This window comes from Cetorhinus maximus, chromosome 18 (genome assembly GCF_964194155.1).
Source record: "Cetorhinus maximus chromosome 18, sCetMax3.hap1.1, whole genome shotgun sequence".
Classification (NCBI taxonomy): Eukaryota; Metazoa; Chordata; class Chondrichthyes; order Lamniformes; family Cetorhinidae; genus Cetorhinus; species Cetorhinus maximus.
Genome location: NC_135896.1, coordinates 40,495,932 through 40,517,807, shown reverse-complemented (window position 1 = coordinate 40,517,807; position 21,876 = coordinate 40,495,932). Strand labels below are relative to the sequence as shown.

General features: G+C 40.7%; 1 protein-coding gene across 6 annotated transcripts in view; it reads right to left on the bottom strand.

Annotated features, from left to right (window-relative positions):
* Nucleotides 1-21,876, bottom strand: part of LOC144693097 (kinesin-like protein KIF26A) — a 280,736-nt gene that overhangs the window by 79,797 nt on the left and 179,063 nt on the right. The gene's annotated exons all lie outside the window — the stretch shown is intronic.

Genomic DNA, 21,876 nt, shown 5'->3' with positions numbered 1-21,876 from the left:
TTCACCACTAATCACACATTCAAGCTTTACAGTACAGTAAAGTGGATTTAAAAGTTCCCCTTTCTTACAGGACACTTATTTGAATAATATATTATGACTACAATTACTTTTAACTTTCAAAAAGAACTACAGTATACAAGTCACTAGCATTCCGCCTTGAATTGTGCAAATATGTTTTGCAAGCGGTTCATCAGCATGCAAGCGGTCAGTCCTGGGTAAAAATGACAACTGTAGCCTCTAGAGGTTCCAGTCCAAATACAGGCAAGAAATACACAAGACCTGATGAAATAATTATTACTTCAATAAAGTCTAGTGTAGGATTTCCCTAGGGAAAGGCTGTGAAAAGAAGCAGGACCTAAAGGCTGCATTTGCACATCTACTGTTCATTCAGGCAGACAAAGCTTCAACCTGCTGCTTACTGCAAGTTTCGATGAAGCAATCTCTTACATATTGTAGAAAAAACTAACAGATTTTTTGGTATGATTACAAGTAGCAGTCAAACATAGGGGATTCTGATATAAAAAGGTACTGATTCTTCCTTTCCCTTCTTAAAGAATTTTTTGAACGACTGTCATTATTTTTGGTACGGAAACAATATTTTAAAATATTAAACTACCTTTCTCAAGGTAAAAGATTCCACAACGTCAATTGGATGCTTAAAAGTAATGCTTGAATATTAAAACATTGGCTACATGCACACACTGGGCTTTCTGAGCTAACATTTAGTCAGTATGATTGCATTTGAACAAGTTCCACCTCTGACATCAGAAGGCAACAACAATTTTAAATTACAACATTACAGTAAAGACCAAAGTTACAGTTGCAAATAAGTGAAAGAGTTTAAACAACATTTTTAAAAAATTGAATGTTCTTTGGGTTCATTAAGAGGGTAGTAAAGGTTATATTTTATGCAAACTCAAGTAATCCTCAAATTCTTTTATTCCTCCAAAACACCTGAAAGAATCATCTACTAAATATGATTGATAACCAATATAATAAAGGCGGCTGGAGTCAACTGTTGTAAATCAATATAGGAAAAGATGCTTGAATTTACTTACAGTTCCCTCCAATCCATCATCTAGTTAGGGTTTATAACCAGCACATGAAGCCAATAAACCACAACTTTCCCATCCATTTTCCTTTGACACTCCATTATCCAGGATGTGTAGGGACAGTCTGGTCCAGCAGCAATCATTGAGGTTTCCACATGATTACACGGTGACTTCTGATAAACCGCTGAGCTCAACAAAGACACTGCAGTGGTGTCGAGCAGAAGTCATCAAGATACATAAATAGCTCATCAGGAGAAGCTTGAATATCATATTGTACGTTCCCTCTCTCTTGTGAGATTTTCTTTAACGTTGTCAGTTTCTCTTCCTCCTTAACTTTATCTTTAGCTGTTGATCTCTGAAATGGTTTCAAATCTCCCTCTCTGCCTGATCCCCATGTATCCAAAAGTTGTATTAACTCTTAAAGGATGAACAATCAGAGTCTCTCCAGCATCTTTGTAAATGCTCACTGGAGAGCTAAATACTAATCCAACTTAATCTCTGCTTACTCAAGAAACAGAAGCTCAGATGTGATTTGTCCCATGCCTCTCTTGTCCAAGGCTCCTCCTTGTCAATATCTTCAATGAGCAATGAGCAGCTTTCAGTTAATCATGATGCAAATTAAAATTTCTCCATTGCTTTGACAGCAAACTGGCAGCTGTCCTTGATTTTTCCGACTCCCTCCCATTCTCCAGTACCAGCTGAGGTATCAATACATTCGCACTATGTGATCGCCACTCCTCTGATTCCTTCCACCCTCCATTCGCGTCACAAAGATTATCATGAATTCTTCATTAGCCAGAAAAGAAAATTCTTGTTCCTTCTGCCCTCAAACTGTGTTGGAACATGGTTCTGCCTCTTTGGTACTGTTTTATGCAAATCATTTGAGATGGTTAATCAACCATTCTAACAGCATTCATTATTTATGTATGGCCTTAAATAAACATTATTAAATACTCTCCCACAAAGCTATTCAACATTTCTGTACAAAGTAGAAAATGATCTGAATAACGAGCCTTTGTTTCAATAAAGAAAAGTTGCATTACTGAAAGTATACACACATTTCTAGTTGTAAAGGTCAAATTTATTTTCAAGTAAGATGGGCCGTTGTGAAAATTTCAAAGGATATGTGTGATCAGCTAAACACAATTGTCACTTAGCAACATGTGCTGAGAGAAAATGGTTATTGTATAATAGATGAGACTGGCACTTTTCAGCAACAACTCATACTTATATACCACCTTCAACGTAATAAAACATCCCAAAGGCACTTCACATCAACATTATAAAGCAAAATGTGACACTAAGTCACATGAGATATTAGGGCAGATGACCAAAAGCTTGGTCAAAGAGTTGACTTCAAGCAGTGCCTTAAAGGAAGAGAGCGACAGAGGCGGAGAGATTTAGAAAGAGAATTCCAAAGCTTAGAGCCTAGACAGCTGAAGGCACAGCCTTCAGTGGGGGAGTGATTAAAACCAGAGATGTTCAAGAGGCCATATGTGGATGAACACAGATATCTTACAGGGCTGTGGGGCTGCAGGCGAAATAGGAAGAGGTGAAGTTATGGAGAGATTTGAAAAGAAGGATGAGAATTTTAAAATGGAGGCATTGCTTAACCAGGAGCCAATGTGGACCTGTGAGCACAGAGGTTATGATGAACAGGTCCTAACGTAAGTAAGGACACAATCAGCAGAGTTTTGCACGACCTTAAATGTACAGAGGGTAGGATGTGGAAATCTGCCAGGAATGTGTAGGAATAATCAAGTTGAGAGGTACATGGAGGAAACCAACTCAAAACAAAAGGGTGAGGGTTTCAGCAGCTGGTCAGCTAAGGCAGGGTCCAAAACTGGCAATGTCATGTAGAAATAGACAGTCTTAGTGATGACTCGAATATGTGATCAGACGTTCATCATCTGCAGTATTCTCCCTCCACTTGGATCCCTCCGTCTGGTCCTATACCTTCTCTAGGTCTGCAACCATTACATCAGCCGTCTCAATTTTTCTGTTCCTCTTACTCACTCTAACCTTTCTCCATCTGAACGTGCAGCATTCCATTCTCAAATTATCAGGAAACCTTATTTAGAAAACCTCATATCGCCCATGAACGAGGTTTCCTAAAAAATGCAAAGGCCGTTTGGCCTTTTCACCTGCCTGCCAACCGTAAGGTTGGACAGGCAGCGAAAAATTTAACTTAATTGATAATTTAATGGCCTTAACAGGCCTTTTAATTGTAGGCGGGCACGCGCCCGCTGACCGAACTATTGCGCAACTGCGTGTTGACGTCAGGACGCTCGCCCGATGTCAACGCGCATCATTTCAAGCTCGCAGGGTTGGGCGCGCACCCACCCACCGAGGTGAAAACTCTGCCTCATGTCTTCCTTGAATGTGGGACCAACCAGTCTCTATCCACCTGCACCCTCCTTCGCCTGACTGAACTTGTTTTCACATTGGACAACTTCTCCTTTAACTCCACTCACTTCCTCAAAGTAAAGATGTCGCTATGGGAACCGGCATAGGTCCTAGCAATGCCTGCCTTTTTTGTGGGATATGTGGAACATTCATTTTTCTAGTCCAACTCAAGTTACTTTGCTCATTTCTTTTTCTGGTCCATTGATGCCTGTACTGGTGCCGCTTCTTGCTCTCACCCCAAACTGGAAAATTTCATTGACTTTGCTTCAACTTCCACCTTTCTCTGACTTTCACCTCATCCATCTCCAACTCTTCCCTTCTCTTCCTCAAATTCGCTGTCTCCATTTCTGGGGATAGGCTAACAAATATTAACTATAAGCCCACTGACTCCCGCAGCTACCCTGACTACACTTCCTCACACCCTGCTTCCGGTAAGGACTCCATTCTATTCTCCTGGTTTTTTTGTCTCCGTTGCATCTGTTCTGATGATATAACTTTCCATACCAATGCTTCTGAGATATCTTCCTTTTCCTTCAACCAAGAATTCCCCACACCATAATTGACAGGACGCTCCGCCATGTCCATTCCATTTCCTGCACATCTCATCCTTTCCCCTGACTCCCAGAGTCATGTTAGGGTTCCCCCTGTCCTCACCTTCCACCCCAACAACCTCTGTATTCAGCAGATCATCCTCCACCATTTCACACCTCCAGTGTGATGTCACAAGTAAACACATCTTCCCCTCCCCTCCCCTTTTAGCATTTCGAAGGGACCACACCCTCTGCAACACTCTGGTCCACTCCTCAATCACCCCTAATGCTCCCTTCCCTTTCCAGGCCACCTTTCCATGCAAACACTGGAGTTGTAACATCTGCCTTTTTACTTGCTCTCTCCTCACCATCCAAGGCTCCAAACACTCCTTCCAGATAAACTCTGATTTATTTGTACTTACAATTTGGCATACTGTATTCACTGCTCATGACGCATTCTGCTCTACGCTGGGAAGTGGTTGACCACTTAGTGGAACACCTCCATTGAGTGTGGAAACATGACCCTGAGCTTTTGGTCGTTTCTCATTTTTATTCTCCACCTTGCTCTCACGCTGACCTCTCTGTCCTTGGGCCTCTGCAGTGTTCCAGTGAAGCTCAATGTAAATTCGAGGAATAGCACTTCATCTTTCAATTAAGTACTTTGCAGCCTTCCAGACTCAACTTTGAGTTCAACAATTTCAGGCCGCAGTCTCTGCCCAATTTTGTATTCTTTTTCTTTGCAGGTTTTGATTTTACTTCATTCTTCTCTGTTTTTTGCTTTCAGGTGGCAGCTTTTCATCATTCTGCCATTCATACCTCTTTTGTTTCTTTGCTTGTCCTATTGCCATTCCCTTTGGCCTTGTACCTCCAGCTCCTTTATTAACTCTCCTCTTTTCTATGCTGTCACAAACCTCCCCTTTGTTCTTTTTTCCACCCTCCCTCCTTTCATTTGCTTCAAACTTTGTGCTGCCTGCTCAATAAAATGATAAGTGGTGCGCAGCCCAGCACTTAGCGCATTGTTGATTGCTGTATGCCTTAGCAGAAGGTCAAGCTCACGTGAGGCTGGTACAGCTTAAAATCAAGCTGCACCTCTTAATAGGGAGAAAAGTGTCTGACCTATAGAGGAGTAAAGACTAAAGGAGTAGCAGAGAGAGGGCTCCCCGATTTTCTGACACAGCATTCAAGGCCCTGATGCAGGAAGTGAACAGGAATACGGAGTTCCTCTGCCCACAAGGGGGTCAGGATCCCTCCAGTCAAGCGCTCAGGAGGGAATGGGAACAGAGGTCAATGTGAACAATGTCACCCCAAGGATCTGGATGCAGTGCTGAAAGAAGTTTAATGACCTCACACAAGTGGTCAATGTCAGTGAATTCATCTCTAAATGCCACATCCTTACAAATGCACCATTAGTCTCACACTCTGTTCATTGCATTACACCCCCATCACTCACCTACTAACATTCTTCAATAAGCGCAGCTCATACTTCAAGTTCATAGCATTACCTCACCCTCACACACTTAGCACTGCTGTAAGCCTTACTCCCAGCTTGTACACACTGGCAGCTATTCAACCATGACAGGCACATCGCCCAAACACTTTGCCCCACACTTACTGACATGCAACATCTGATGGCCCATGTCTCAGTTTCCATTACAGGATAAGCAGTAGCCACCCAATATCTGAGCGGTGCTGTCTGAAATCATGAAATCTCAGCAGGCACTGGGGTAACATTGTGTCGGAGCATTGCAAAGGCACAACAGTATAGGCGCTAAGGGAATGTACAGGGGTAACTAGTTGACATTTGTATGGAATATTGAATGGTTTGTTGGATAGAATTGGTTTGGAATTGTTATTTTGTTTTGGATTTTATTTCAGCATTGTGGTCTGCAGGACACTGTAATTGTAACTGTTGTACAATGGGTATTTGAGGTTTTAGTTCACGGGAACCGGAACTGAATGATGCACACAGGGACAACCCAGCTGGAACATTAATTTGCTGCCTATCTCCTTCCTTCCTCCAAAGCTGCTCACCACATCCCTCATAGGAAGGGCTGTGCCCTCATGAGAGCCAGGTTATCGAGGAGGCAGCAAACCACCATAAATCAGGACACTCGCTCTGGAGGGTACTGGAGGGCTCCTGCCGAGCGGATGAGGCAGCAAAACCATTGCTTCAGCACGCCAATGCTTTGTTTGCTGTTTCTCATGGCTGCATGGCTCTCTTCATATGCATGCTGGCTACATGAGGTTCTGTCGCAGAGTGGAGTCATAAGCCATGTTTAGAGCAGATAGCCCTCGTCACCCAGGAAACACACCTCTTGGCTAGATGTGATGTTTGAAAGATTGATGGAACAGTGGACTGATGCAGAATGGAGTAACCATGACTGCTGCCAGGATAGCAGGCATTCACTAACATGACTGGCAGCTGCACAGAGTTGTAACCTTAGCAGTTTTGGTACATCTCACATTTCGATGCAGCGTGCACAGAGCCATGGATGCGCAGTTGGTGGCACCCTGCTCCATGGGAAGCCCACTGTCCTGCCAAAGCCGCATGTGCACTCCACCTGCTTCTCTCTAGTTAGAGAGAACACAATGGTCTTGCCTCTCCTGGCATAAAGAGCCTCTGTCACCGCTCTGCAGCAATGGACCTGAACTGGGAGATGATAGGGATATGTCACCTTCTCCAGCCTGGAAGGATCCCATGCAAAGGAATTCAGGACCACAGCAGCATCATCCTTGCCCTGTTTGAGGCTACAGATGTGATTGGTTCCAACAGGTAGCAGAATTGTGTGAGCACTTTGTTCCTAAAGCACAGACAACACACACGCTGTTTCTAGCTTAGTTGGAGGCAAGAGAAAGACACTAGGGGGATAAGGCTTCCTGTAGAGACCCCTTCTCCCACTCCTCGTCCTCCTTCTCCCTCTGTGAGTAGCTTGCTCAATCTCCCTCTCAAGCTGGACCCAAGGGTAATTGTAACCATAGTACCCATGACTGGCAATAAGTGGTGTGCTCAGAGCCCTTGCAGTTATAAGGAATGCTTTTCCCACATGCAACAACATGCCCTACAGATTTCACCAATTGTAATCCCTTCCACAAACTCAAACAGAGCCAGTAGAAAGTAATCAGCAATAATCTTTAACTTGTTAATGATCCCTTGAATAGCACTATTATGAATGGGGGTCTTCCCTGCTGCTGAACCCATACTCAGCCGCGGGTGTGATAGCTACAGCAGCGAGGTCCAAGTGAGGCACTACTGGCACCAAAGCAGTGTTGCACAATGACTGATAATGCGATGTCTACACCACACACTTCTGTGCACGCTCCCAACATACTTTCTGCCCTTACGAAGATGGCATTTAGCACATAGTGTGGATACCATTTTGGTCCTAAAATGACATGCATAGTGCCAAAACTACAGGTGCTACCAAATCTAATTTTGTGGCCCTTGTATGCAATGCCATCTGGGTCCAATTAGATAAACATAGAAGTTGATTTGAATTGGATGGTTATATGGTACTCTCTTAAAAATAATTCTTACTTTAATAGCAATTTTAATGGAAATTACCCACTTTCCAATTCACCAGCAACATTTTTTTTAAAAATAAAAATAACCCAGGTATTGTATCCATATATTTTAAAGGGTCTGCTTTTTTCCCTCAGAGAGCGAGGAGAAGAGATTTTTCACGTTTCCTTAATAAGTGGCTAAACTCGAACTCACAAAATGGAGGTACCAAAACAACAGTTAAATATACCTGCAAACCTTCTGATTCCCACAAAAGACGCTGAAGAGGAAGAACATTTAAGAACCAAGAGAAAAGTAGAAAGATAGCAGAGGCTTTGCTTGTATTATTTTTAAAATTAAACCCCTGGTGCTGTAACTAAAGGGGTAAGATCCTGCAGTGAATGTATATTCCAGCTTTGGTCACTTTCCTTTAGCTTAGAACTGCAGTTAGATAGAATGATCGGAAATTGAATTTATTTTTGTATATTGCTTACTAATACCTGTAATGGGTTCCATTAAAATTTGGATTAACAAGGGTGAAACATATAATCATAGATGATAATAAGCCAGTTTCCACATTGCCAATTAGAAAATCTAATTTTCATGTATTAAATCTGGCCACAGTAAGTGGGAGGGTTAACTAGGAAAATATTATAATTAAGTTACAAAATAATTACAATAATATAAACATGAATAATGATTATTGTTGTTATAATTTTCCTAAATAATAAGATTTGTCCTCACATTATGCCCAATGTCAAGAGAGTGCTCCCTTGATAGTGGGGAGGATCGCACAAGTGTACCAGAGCCAGCCTGATTTCCTGTCTGTTTGAATTAATGGACAAAAAAAGACCCTCCCATCTGAACTTTCTTGGTGCACTGAGCTCAGGAAACCCTCCACAGCCAAGTGCATTGAGAAAAATCAGTTCCTAGAATCTCCTTTAATCATTAATCTTCCCTTTATAATGTTCCCTTTCTTCTCTCCTCAAGATAATGGCTCAGATTCATGTAGAGTTCTAATAACTCATCAAAGCATTCATTCTTCATGTTCAAACCCATTATGCAACTGTTAATGAATTATTTGACTATAAAGGGTTGATGATAACTCTCCTTATGCCTGGCAGAAACCTGGCAGAGGGGTAGTTAAAATGGAAAAGGGCACTTATCTATCCCCAATCTAAACACTGAAATCTTAAATTACATGTGATAAGGACATCATATCAAATTTAATCAAATTAAAGCTTTGGAATTGCTGGTTCACCAAAAATGGAAACACCCATCTGGAAATTTATTTTGCAGTTTTCACAATGGTATAAATCACACTAACCATATCTAATTATTATTTATATATCACCAGGCTTGAAGACAGCAGTTAGCACATCGCTACCAAATAACATTTTCTTCAAGTGGTACAAATGGCCTCCAGTGCGAAATACTCACCTGCCTTCTAGCAGCAATGTAAGACTTACAATCATCTTCTCAACAGTAGGTTTCCCTCTACAGTACAGCTTAGTGGATTTTCTGAAACTATTTTGTGTAGGTATAATGATAGCAAGTTCTCATCAGGTCCATGTGATGTAATCGGACTTCCAGTTCAGAATTATGGGAGTGGAAAGAATGATAGTATCGTAATTTCATGAGTCATGTAGAAGTTAGATTTCACCTTTGGCAGAAATTATAAATGTGTGAATACAGGTGCAAACAATAATAGCTGTAGCCAAGAGTCCCCTGCAATGACTTCTCATTCTCTTCCACCCCCACCATCCCCACCACCCCCCTCACCCACCCCCCACCAATACCCCTGTGTCCCCAGGGAATCTACTCTTGGCTCCCTCCTATTTCTCAGCTACATGCTGCCCTTCGGCAAATTCATTTGAAAACACACCATCAGTTTCCACGTGTATTCTAATGACATACTCTACCTCACCCCTATCTCTCTTGATCCCAACTGGCAGACTGCCTGTCCAACACCTAGTAATGGACGAAGTGAGGATGTTCGCTAGGATTGCACAATGCTCAGCACCATTCGCGATTCCTCAGATAGTGAAGCAGTCCAAGTCCACATGCAGCAAGACCTGGACAACATTCAGGCTTGGACTGATAAGTGGCAATTAACATTCATGCCACACAGGTGCCAGGTTTTTCTTGCTGCAATAACACTCAAAAGCCCCCATAAATGCAGTATGAAAATCTCAACACCATTGCATCCAAAGCAATGCTGATTGTGCTAACTTCACTAGACTCAGTCAAGGTGGTGATCCAGGTCAAGGAGTGGATGGGACCTGTCGGGTTTATTTGCGGGGTTCCAGAAGTGTCCCCAATGAAAAGGCACTCAATGGCTGTGTGAGGGACCTGGCATGGGGAAGGCGGAGGGGGCCCATTGACAGCCACCCCCCAGCTCTTTCTTCTGAACTGTACCCCCTCCCCACCACCCCATCCTTCCCTCAATCACATGTGACCTGGGCCCCTCAGTGATTCTAGGCCTCTCCCTGGGTGCATTACTGGCAGCAACCACCAGTCCTGGTTGCGCTGATGGACAAGGGAGAGTTTCCAGCCTGCTCCCTGTGCCCCTCCCCTTCCCCCAAACTCCAATTCTACCAAATTACACCTGCTCCCATTCTGTAAACCAGCTAGGTCAATGCATCAATGCAAGCAGCCAGCTCGACTCCGCCAGATTAAGCAGAAAATCCTCTCATACAGAAACCACAACTCACTTTCTTAACTCCCAATTTTAACATTGGTTTCAACTGCTCTCTCTCACCTGGCTCCTATTTCCAGTTCTGGTTCCAGCTCTTCTTCCATTCTAATATCATTTCCACTCTCCTTTCAAACTTGCCCATGGTTATTATGGTCAATTATAAAAACCCAGGATGTATTACAGAATGCCACTGCATTATCATCAGTGCATTGCATCTCAGGGTGTCACACTGTTAGAGCTATACAGCACAGAAAGAGGCCATTCAGCTCATTGCATCTGTACTGATTCTCTAAAAGAGCTACCCACTTTCCTGTTCTTTCCCCATAGCCCTGCACTTTTTTCCTGTTTAAGTATATATCCAATTACCTTTTCAAACCTAGCACAGCTAGAAGTAATAGCCAAGAAACTAAAACACAGTTTCCATTTTTTGGACCCTAAAAGATGCCATCGTGTAGAGAAAAACTCCAAAGACATGTTTGGCTGAATGGCCTATTTCTACATTGCAACATTGTAGGATTCTCTTCATATAAAATATGTGGCACAGAATGTATCTGTGATTCCACTTAATTCACATATGCTACCAGTATATGCTGGTGCCATTGATATAGTCTCAGATTTCAGTGTCTTTCATTCAGTAAGAGCTAATCCCTGAGTCTCAAAGACCTACACACCTATCTATAGCAAGCTATAGCAGGAACTTGCAATCACACCCTTGAGGAAGAGGAAAAAAATGTTCTTGCGCTTTGCTTGTACGTTCAGTTATTTGGGTCTGATTGTGACTATGCTGAAGTTCCGTTTGGGACCCTCCTAGGGCATTCCAGAAGGCCAAATTTCCCTGATAGCAGAATGATTCACAAGAATCAGAATGGGATGTAATTGAAGCGAGCCTTACAATATTTCCTACTTCAAGGTTAAGGCCCATACTTCCAGTAGGAGGCAACACTGTTGTGATAAAGCTCATAAACAAGCAAAGGTTGATGAATTCATCACAGTGAACCAGTGCATAATACTAGTACTTAGAACTCCAGTCTCTAGCCTTGCTTTCTATGCAGTGACAACAATGGTGTTTTGTTGGGCCTGTTCATATTTGATGAGTATTTGCTCAACCTAACTTTCAATAATATTACTAGCTCTAAAATTCTGATGTGAAAACTTGAACTAGATATTTTTCTGCATTGTCTGTTAGTCAATTTCACATGAGGTCTAAAGCTTCACAGACCCTTTGGCACTACACCCTGGCTGTTTCTGCCATTTCCTCCAGAGGATACAATGCCTGAAGGTAGAGGCTTGTAATCATGTTATTCCTTATCTGACCCATCTGGTACTGTGCAAACTTGGCACAGGGCATCTGCAATGCAAGTCATGAAGAATATCTTTTGGGTAAACTATATATACCTTTCACTTTCTAGATACACAGATACCTCTGAATTCCAAAAGTACTGCATTGATTATATTTTCCATTATTTTATAACATAAACTTTGTTTTAATAGAAAAATTCAACCAAACTTGTAATTTAGTCATACCCTTCCAAACCTGTTAACAGCAGTGGTGTGATATCATTACATACTTTTCATATTTTTATATAGATTGTTTTACAAATTAAGCAGGATAAAACAGCATTAAGCTGTCAATTATAATTTAGAAACACAAAAGTGGAGTAAGACATAAGAGATTACTATATTACCAATGAAATCTCACTAATTGACTAAATGATTACACCACCAAATTAAACTCTAATTGCTGCAAACCTGAGATTTAGACATTTCTATGCAAGTATATCACTTTATAAATGGCTACCTTTAACAGAGATTTGCAAAATCATTTAGAAAATGCAGTTACTGTTGAGTGCTTTCAAAATGTGTCAATCGTTCAGACATTTGCCTCTTGCTGAATTACCCATAACACAACCTCTGGAGGCATTAGTTGTTTGGGAAAGCACATCCTTAATCCAGCAATTACTAATAACCTTGGACCAATTGCTATTATATCAGTGTTTAGCACCCTGGCCAGTTCTTCAATTAAGATAATTGTACTATTCTAAAGCTGATCACAATTGCTTCGTTACAAGAAATTGTTCTTACAATTTCATTGCAAGTACAGTTCCTGTTATTTTATCTAAGAAATAGAGACCACTTTCCCCAGTTAATTAAAAATTATTTCAATGGAGCTTTACACTAGCCTGAATCAACTGTCAGAAGTTTGCTTTTTGTAACTGGTTACTTGATTAGTTCATATTATAAAAGAGAACAGATTCAGAAGTATGAAATCCAAACTTTGATTCGAAGGATTGTAAAAGGCAAAAAAATACATGTCACAAGCTTTTATTGTTCTTTTCAAGTTCCACAGAATTCTTTCATGTATTGAAGACACTGAAAATGTGAAATAGTAAAAAATTAATGGTTTATATTTTGAATAGTCTATTTAACATTATTCTTGAAAGGAAACAGTTATCAAAACCTTCATTCACACTGAGATTTTGAATGCCTTTTATTGACTTTTTTGTATTTTCTTTTTCATACCAAAAAAAACTGTCAAACTGCAGGATATGGCTATAGGCCAGATTGAATACCAATCCCCAAAGGATAATAGTGTTATCCTTTTAAGTCCACAAACAAGGAACATAGCAGTTGTGCTAAGCTTTCTACCTTATTTTTAAGGCTTATGCTTTTTCCCTTCTTATAATTACATCAGCACCATGCAACTTTGCTTTATTTTTTGATTTCTATGTGTATTTCACTTAACCTGTTTTATGCTTAATAGGAGCTGTCTTTTAAGATGCTCTGGAGAGTTCTTTCTTCACAGCAAGCCACATGGCAGAGGATAGTAATATATGGCACATCTAGAAACACTCAAAGATCAAGTGTCAAGGGAGGGTCCCTAACCTGCTCCTCTAGGCACTGAACAATTTCACAATTTAGCGCTGCTGCACAACGCACATTGAGGTCGTAGGATTAAAGAGAATGAGATAGATGAGATGATTTTTAGCAATATGTGACTCCAACTGCCATGAAAGCATGGACCACAGGGGTACTATAATACATTGATTGCTATTTTCTCATTAGCATAGCATTTGTCAAAAGATAAGGAATCTCATGGATTTCACGAACACACAAAGTGTTAGAGCCTGATCACTTTAAAATAGCTGATACATTTTCCTACATCGTATAATTTTCAATTGAATAAGCTGATTTTTGACAGCTATGTTCTTGTTTTTTGATTATTCAGTTTTTAGATTGAAAAGTCACATGTTGATATGATATTGAGGTACAAATTTGAAAATGACATTGGAAGAAGCAGAATTTACAGCCTTTAAACATGATTTCTTATAAGCGATGCCTTATATAGTTTTGTTGATAGAGCCCTATTAATTCATTGAAACCAATTTAGCACTTAATTTAACATTTGCCTCTGTTCAAATAATTCTTATTGCAGAAAACTATGGTTATTTACTTCCATTAAATCCTAGCAAACACTGTAGTCTAGCAACAACTTATTATATAAACAATAAAAATTTGCAACCAATCTCAAACACAACACTAACTGTATCAAGTTATAAAGGAAATGCTAGGAAATGCCACCATGATTGTTATTGTGTCTCCAGTTCCACTTATTGTTTCCTTAATTACCCATCAATACTGACAACAAATAAACAGATGTTCTAACAATGCACCCAGTCGCAATGTCTGACCTGACCCTTCAGACCTGCCACATCTTTTACATGATGGTTTTATCAGTGTAGCAAAATCCTAGTTTTAATTGCCATGGTAATACTGTAGCTATATGTCTTTGAGCTGATATGGTCTTCACTGTGGCAGTTGTTTCTATACACTTTCATAGTAACAAAATGGATCTTCAGTTTGCTTCCTTTACATTTTCATTTAAACTATTGGGATCTTCAGAATGCTTTCTTGTAGACTTTAACTATATGGATTTCACGTGGCTTTGCCAAGAATTCAAATTTCCTTTGGAGCACATTCATGATGATGTCGGCATCGTTATGGGACTCTGCAGTTTATGAAACACCATCTGGTGGTAGAAATGTGAAGCTGCACAAGTGACTGTATCACATGATGCACAAATAAGGGTGTGCAAATTTAATATATTATAGATATTAATTATGCAGGAGCAGCATTAGGACCCTGCAGCCTGCACAATTGCACAGAGACCAGAGCTAATCAGGAAGCCAAGCAGGTTCAATGGAAGGAAACCTACACAATATTAATAACTGTCCCCTAGTCATTTGGTTGGCTATTTTTATATTACGCATTGCCAAAATGTCTTTCCACGACTGTATGTATGTACATTTGACGCCAGAGTAAGTAGCAAGTTTTTAGTACCATAAAATTTTTCATAAAATGGAGCGACCTCAAACCAAACTTTTGCCTGAGACCCCACATGGGCAAATGTCGCTCTTTTATGTATGCAATAGATGTAACAAGGCCAGGTTGTGACGCTCCATACCACTGACAGTGCCTCACGTTGTACATGTACTGAGCGTAACATTTTGCATTTGTAGATTTTGAGGATGGAAATGAGACTACACCAAAGTTATGGGCAGGCTTTGTTCTAACAGTATATATTATTAAAATGAGATTTTGCAATGTCAAATCTCTCCATTTCTAGAAAGGCTCAAAAACGCCATCCCCAAGAAGAACCCCCAGGGCCCAACTCCTTCAAAAGACCTGGTCCACTCCAGCCAGTTCCCCCACATAGTGACCCCAGGTGCTAATCCTTCTGGCTGCAGATCCTTCTCTCATTTCCTCCCAGCCACGTTCTTGCTCATCCACACATGTCCCCCTGGTTCCTGAACAGCGCTTTTTGCTTGTTCCCTGTACTCACCTCCAACCAGTCACAGACTGGCTACCACCTTACTGCATACCTAGGCTTTCAAAAAATCAAGAGATTGAAACTGCATCCATGCGAGGCATCCAGCGAGGTTGAAAGTCACATGGATGAGAGCGGAGAAACACTGAAGATGAGACTTGGAGGAAAATGTAAATAGACAGCCAGAAAATAAAACATGTGAGACCCATACAGAAAACTTGAAAAGCAGAGAGAGTGTCACAGAAAGAATTAAAGAAGCAGCTGCAGGAAATGAAAATAGTTCTCTATTTATATTTATTTCACACTGTGAGCAACCACACTGGAGAATATGATCATACTTTTAAAAACAAAAAACTAATTCAAGCTTGCTGCTGTATTATTTTTCTTTTGCTTCTGCTATTGCCACAGCAGTTCAGGGTGTTCAGCCTACAAAAACAGTCAATATCATAGAACGGAATTGAGTATAAAGGTATCCTTGTTAATTGTGTTATTTTTCCATAGTGGAATTTTTGAAATGCATACGTTTCCACTGACATTTTAACAGCAAGTTGATTTATTTGATTTACCGATTTTAAATAATAAAATGTAGAAAGGATGGATACACGTTATGTGCCTGATGCTTCCAGGGTGTAAAACAGCTAGTCTCGTGCTCGTAGACATGATTAAAAATTAAGTTTGCTGGTCAAGGTGGGGAGGTACAGCTGCAGGGGGCTATGTGAGGACTGCAGCAGTGATCAGGAATCCAGCACACCTAGCAGAAGCACTCCTATTCTTTCTGACTCCACAGGAATTTTTTTTTTAATTACCTTTTTTGTGATGGCCATTTTCTTAGCAGAATGCATGCATGGAAAACCTGAGCGAACCAGTCCTGACATTCTCCGCTCAGGGCAGCCCAATTTCTGAAGGGCCCTAAATAGCATACGCAAGGCCCTCACGAGTGCACGTCATCGGAGATGGCAGATACCTGGCCATTGGGACCACTCAACCCCATGACTAAGATGAATGTTCCAAACCCATGACCTCTACCACCTAGAAGGGCAAGAACAGCAGATGTATGGGAACATCACCACCTGCAAGTTCCCTTCAAAGCCACACACCATTCCTTCACTGTCAGCGGGTCAAAATCCTGGAACTCCCTCCCTAACAGCACCGTGGGTGTATCTACACCACAGGGATTGCAGCAGTTTAAGAAGGCAGCTCACCACCACCTTCTCAGGGACAATTAGGCATGGGCCATAAAAATGCTGGCCTTGCCAGCAAGGCGCACGTCCTGTGAAGGAATTTTAAAAAACTGAAAGGGTTTTCACTCTATTGTTTACCCACAATGGTATTTATTAGGCAGGGAATTGCAGGATTTCAATTGGTGAGGAACGGAAATATAAAATAGCCAATCAGAAAGGAAGAATACAAATTGCGGGTCTTTGATGCCAGGAATTAAAATAACAGTATTCATCACAGCCGCAAAACATTTCGACAGATGGTTAGAAATATTGATAAGGACAAATGTAAAACATACCAATGAAGATCACTAGAATACCAAAGCAAAATAAATGTGGTAAGTTTTGGTTCTCAGAATATTTCTCCTTAATGTAACTAAGATAACCTGAAATACAACCCACATGGAATTTCAAGCTAAATTTGGCAAAACATAAATAGACACATCAGACCTCAATTTAATAATTTTGGATGTGGATTTGTTATGCAGGAGCACATTAAATTGGCAGAAAATGTGTTCTGCTGAGCTACAAATGACAAAACAAAAGAAGAGACAGTACTACTGACAGGAGAAGAACAGAGATGAGACAATGAAAAGGCAGATTTTACAAATTTGCCAGTCAGACATATCCGAAAAATGTGGCTGCATTGCTCACAGTTTTCTCTGCAATAACATCAGTGAATAGCAGACAAGACTCCCCATTTAGAGCATATATTTGTAAAATTGACCTAGAAAGGTGAAGACAGTAAAATTGTAGACAAACTGGAAGCTGGTGAGTTATCAAAACATGACATTTGAAGTGAATATCTGGACAATATGTAATATTCCACTGCATTAACATGCTTTGCAAAGCTGGATTTTTAGAATGAATGCAAAATGTATAGATTCTTAAGAAACTTCCCAAGTTTTCTATCATTATTGCTTTTAACACTTGCCTTCATTACAATGAAATTAACCTCTACACAATTTAAGCAACATTTGCAAGCGTTGAAAGCCTTGATGACTGAAACTTAGATATTTTTAAGTTACCAGCTATTTTTAAACATGATCACACTTTCCAGCAGAGGCCACCAGACTGCAATCAAGAGCAGGAATCCTAATTGCCCCCCTCCCTAGCCCTGAATCACTGAGACCAATCATAGCACCCCAAATACCTCCCAAGTTGAGATCACCAAACTCAGCGTAATCAAGGACTGAACCCAAGACCTGTTAGTGTTGGTGGTATCAAATGATGCATTTACCCACTGAACCACTCGGACATCTTATCAATATTTTTTTTAAATTTCTGACATTTTTAGTACTGTAAAACAATATTTTCATGGAAGTTTTATGCTTCTGGGAGATAGGTATAAATGAGTCCTTATAGCCAATCCTTTTATAGAAAAATTAGAACAGCCCCTTCAGTGATTCTTTTGCTTCCTTAGAGCCCTCCCAATACAGCCACATGTCATTCCCTCTTGAACATAAAACATCATGCTAAAAAATTTATACACCAGGCCTCCACTTGCAACAAGTGATATCCATACACTTTAATTGGTATAATATGCAAGATTGTCAGGTTGTGCATAAAAATAATGAAAAAGCCAAAAAAAAATTCCTGTGCAAAAATTTGAGTGCATGAACACCAAAGCGAGTTCAAAAAGAGGCGCAAGGGAGAGAGACCCAGAGAGTGCTCAAAAGCAGCAGGAGAAAAGACCTGGTAAGAGTTCACGGGACACTGGCACCAGCACTGGAGAAAGTGAGAGCTGTACCAGGGGGACAATCTTCACCTTCACCATGCTGGGATCGGTGTTCTGGCGAGTCGTATGGCGGTAGAGAGGGCTTTAAATTAAATAGTGGGTGCGAGAGATCAAAAGTGTGGGAAGATGTGATAAAATAAAGAGAAAAGACAAGGCAAGGTAGCAATAATGGAAATGATAATCAGAGCATGGCAGGAAGGGACAGAGTGTACAAACTTAAGAGTGAGCCAGCAGATAAGGCTAGAGGTTGCGAAAATATTAAGAGGACAGAACTAAAGGCTTTGTATCTAAATGCATGCACTATTTGTAACAAAATGGATGAATTGAGAGCTCAGATAGAAATAAATATGTATGATCTGATAGCCATTACAGAGACATGGCTGCAGGGTGACAATGCTTGTCCCCTGAATGTTCAAGGCTACATGACATTTTAGAAGGTCAGGAAGCTAGGAAAAGGTGGAGGTTGGCTCTGCTAATTAAGGTTGGCATTAGCACATTAGAGAAGGATGACCTTAGTTCTAAAGATCAAGATGTAGAATCAGTTTGGTTCGAGATAAGAAATAGTAAAGGTAGAAAGTCACTTGGGGTAGTAGTTTATTGGCCCCACAACAGTAACCAGACTGTAGGACAGCATAGACAGGAATAAATAATGGAGCCTGTGACAAAGGTACAGCGATAATCATGGGTGATTTTGATGTATATTTCAATTGGATGAATCAGATTGCCAAGGGTTGCCTAGAAAATAATTTAATCAAGTGTTTTCAGGATGGTTTCTTAGAGCAGCATGTTCTAGAGCCAACCAGAGAGCTGGCTATTCCAGATCTGGTAATATGCAACGAGACAGGGTTAATTAATGACCACATAGTAAAGGTGCCCCTAGGTAGCAGTGATCATAACATGATTGAATTTCACATTCAGTTTGAGGGAGGGAAGAGTAGTGTTCTAAACTTAAATAAGGGCAATTATGCGGGTACAAAGGCAGAGCTGGCTAAAGTGAACTGGGAAATTAGGTTAAGGGATATGTCAGTAGAGATGTAGTGGCAGATATTTAAGGAGATATTTCATGACGCTCAGCAAAGAAACATTCCAGTGAGAAAGAAAGACTCTAGGGGAAGGACACACAAGCCATGGCTCACTAAGGTAGTTAAGCATAGCATCAAATTGAAAGAAAAAGCGTACAATTCCATGAAGAGTGGTGGCAGGTCAGAAGATTGGACAGAATATAAAAAACAGCAAAGAATGACTAAAAGCAAAATAAGGTGGGAGAAATTAGAGCATGAGAAAAAGCTAGCTAGAAATAGAAAAACAGATGGTAAGAGCTAAAAAGGAAAAGAGAAACTCAAGTGAGCACTAGTCCTCTAGAGAGTCGAGGGATTAGTAATGGGAAATAAGAACATAGCGGACGAATTGAACAGATATTTTGCATCTGTCTTCACTGTAGAGGATGCAAATAACATTCCAGAAAGAACTGTGAATCAGGAGGTGAAAGGGAGGGAGGAATTTAAAACAATTACAATCACCAGGGAAAGGGGACTGAGAAAATTATTAGAACTAAAAGCTGACAAGTCCCCAGGCCCTGATGGACTTCATCCTAGGGTCTTAAACAAGTGGCTGCTGAGATAGTAGATGCATTGGTTTTGATTTTCCAAAATTCCCTAGGCCAGAGTATTACCATCGGCATGCGGGGGCGGGGACAGGGCAGGGGGTGGGGGGGGCACGGGGTGGGGCGGGGGCCGGGGCGGGGACAGGGCAGGGGGCGGGGGGGCGCGGGGGTCGGGCCGGGGCTGACATGCCGATGCATAAAATGACGCAAGATGACGTCGTGTGTGCGTTCCGACGTCATCGCGCGTCATTTCAAAAGGTGTCTGAAAAAGGATATAGATAGATTAAGTGAATGGGCTAAAATTTGAGATGGAGTATAATGTAGGAAAATGTGAACTTGTCCACTTTGGCAATGTTGGGAGGCCATATCTTCAAGAACTGTATTTTCTTTTAAAAGTTGAAAGGACATTACATTATTTAGACACTTGGGAATTTTTAAAAAGGGGTCATAATTTCACCTTGGAATATGAACAAACACGGAGCTGCCTTAGGGAGATTGAATAGACAATAAAAGTTTTTAAAAATTGAAGTAAAAAATTATTTAAACATGTTCCCTCATGTGACAGTGTTGCATGAGCTGGAACATGTTTGTGAAGTTTACCAAACTTATTTATTAATTTTATAAAACCTTCAGGAAACCTCATCCCGCCCATGGATGAGGTTTCCTAGAAATCGCGAAGGCCGCTTGGGCTCTTCGCCTGTCCGCCAACCTTAAGGTTGCACGGGCGGTATTGTAAATGAGGTAAATTACTTTCTTAATGGCCTTAATAAGCCTTTGACAGTTTGGTGGGCATGCAGCCGCCTCTGGTGTGTGCCCGCTGAACGCAGTATCGCCCATCTCTGCAGAGACCCTATTTGTTTGTCCTGTGTTTGTTTGTGTGCGTGTGTGTGTGTGTACTGGGGAATTTTAAAAGGGATGAACAGTTACACTTCCAGGTTACAAATTGTGTGTTAACTAATTCTTGGTTTAAAATAGTTTTGTTTTATTATAAATCAATCATTCTGAGTTTATTGAAAGAAGCCTGGTTAAAGTCTCTTTTATTCTGGGTCTAACAGTTGCAAAGGTAAATAATCAGCCATTTTGGTAAGCGTATTAAACATTTACACTACTGGTACGACCTGTGAAGTAGTGGGGCTTGATAAACTGCATACTCCTCCTATCCAGATGATAACAGCAGGAAGAATTGAAAAGCAGCATCTTATCTAAAGGGTAAGAGATTGCAGAACTCTGAGGTACAGAGGAATCTGGATGTCCTGGTACACAAATCACAAAAAGCAGGTACCGCAAGTGGTCAGAAAGGCAAATGAAATGTTGTCATTTATTGTAAAGGGGAATAGAATATAAAAGCAGGATGTTTTGTTTCAGTAGTACAGGGTATTGGTGAGACCACATCTGGAGTACTGTGTACAGTCTCTTTATTCAAAAAAGGACATAATTGCATTAGAAGCAGTTCAAAGATGGTTCACTCGACTGATTCCTGGGTTGAGGGGGTTGTCTTATGAGGAAAGGCTGGGCAGTTTGGGCCTGTATCCATTGGAGTTTAGAAGAATGAGAGGTGGTCTTATTGAAACATCTAAGGTCCTGAGAGGGCTTGACAGAGTGGATGCTGAAAGGATGTTTCCTCTTGTGGGAGAGACCAGAACTAGGGGACATAGCTTAAGAATAAGGGGTCCCCCATTTAAGACAGAAATGAGGAGAATTTTTTTCTCTCAGAGGGTCGTGAGTTTGTGGAACTCCCTTCCCAGAGAATGGTAGAAGCAGGGTCATTAAATTTTTTTAAGGCAGCAGTAGATAGATTCTTGACCAACAAGAAAATCAAAGGATATCAGGGGTAGGTGGGAAAGTGGCATTGAGGCTACAATCAGATTAACCATGATCCTACTGAATGACAGAACAGGCTCAAAGGGGCGAATGGCCTACTTTTGCTCCTAATTCATATTTTTGTATGTATGTAAGCCTCTCCAGTCTTCTTGTTGGTAATAGATGTATATTTCAATTATATTACTTACCTTGGAGAATTTTGGGCTATTCCCTTCTTAGATTCTTGTTTTACAGCATAATTATCATGTAGGCAATATCACTTTTAGCAAATAGTGATGTGATAGAAGTTTCAATGGCTCAGAGAACAAGCTAAATCAACCAGAACTAAATTAATCTGACCTCTTTCTTTTGCTAACAGATGCCTGGCTTCTCATCTTAATACATCTATTACTACACAATGCACTTGCATGATTGAGAACAGAATTTAAGCCCCATTTAGATTACAGCTAATTATATTAAACAGGCAGGCACTTTCCTTTCAAATTAG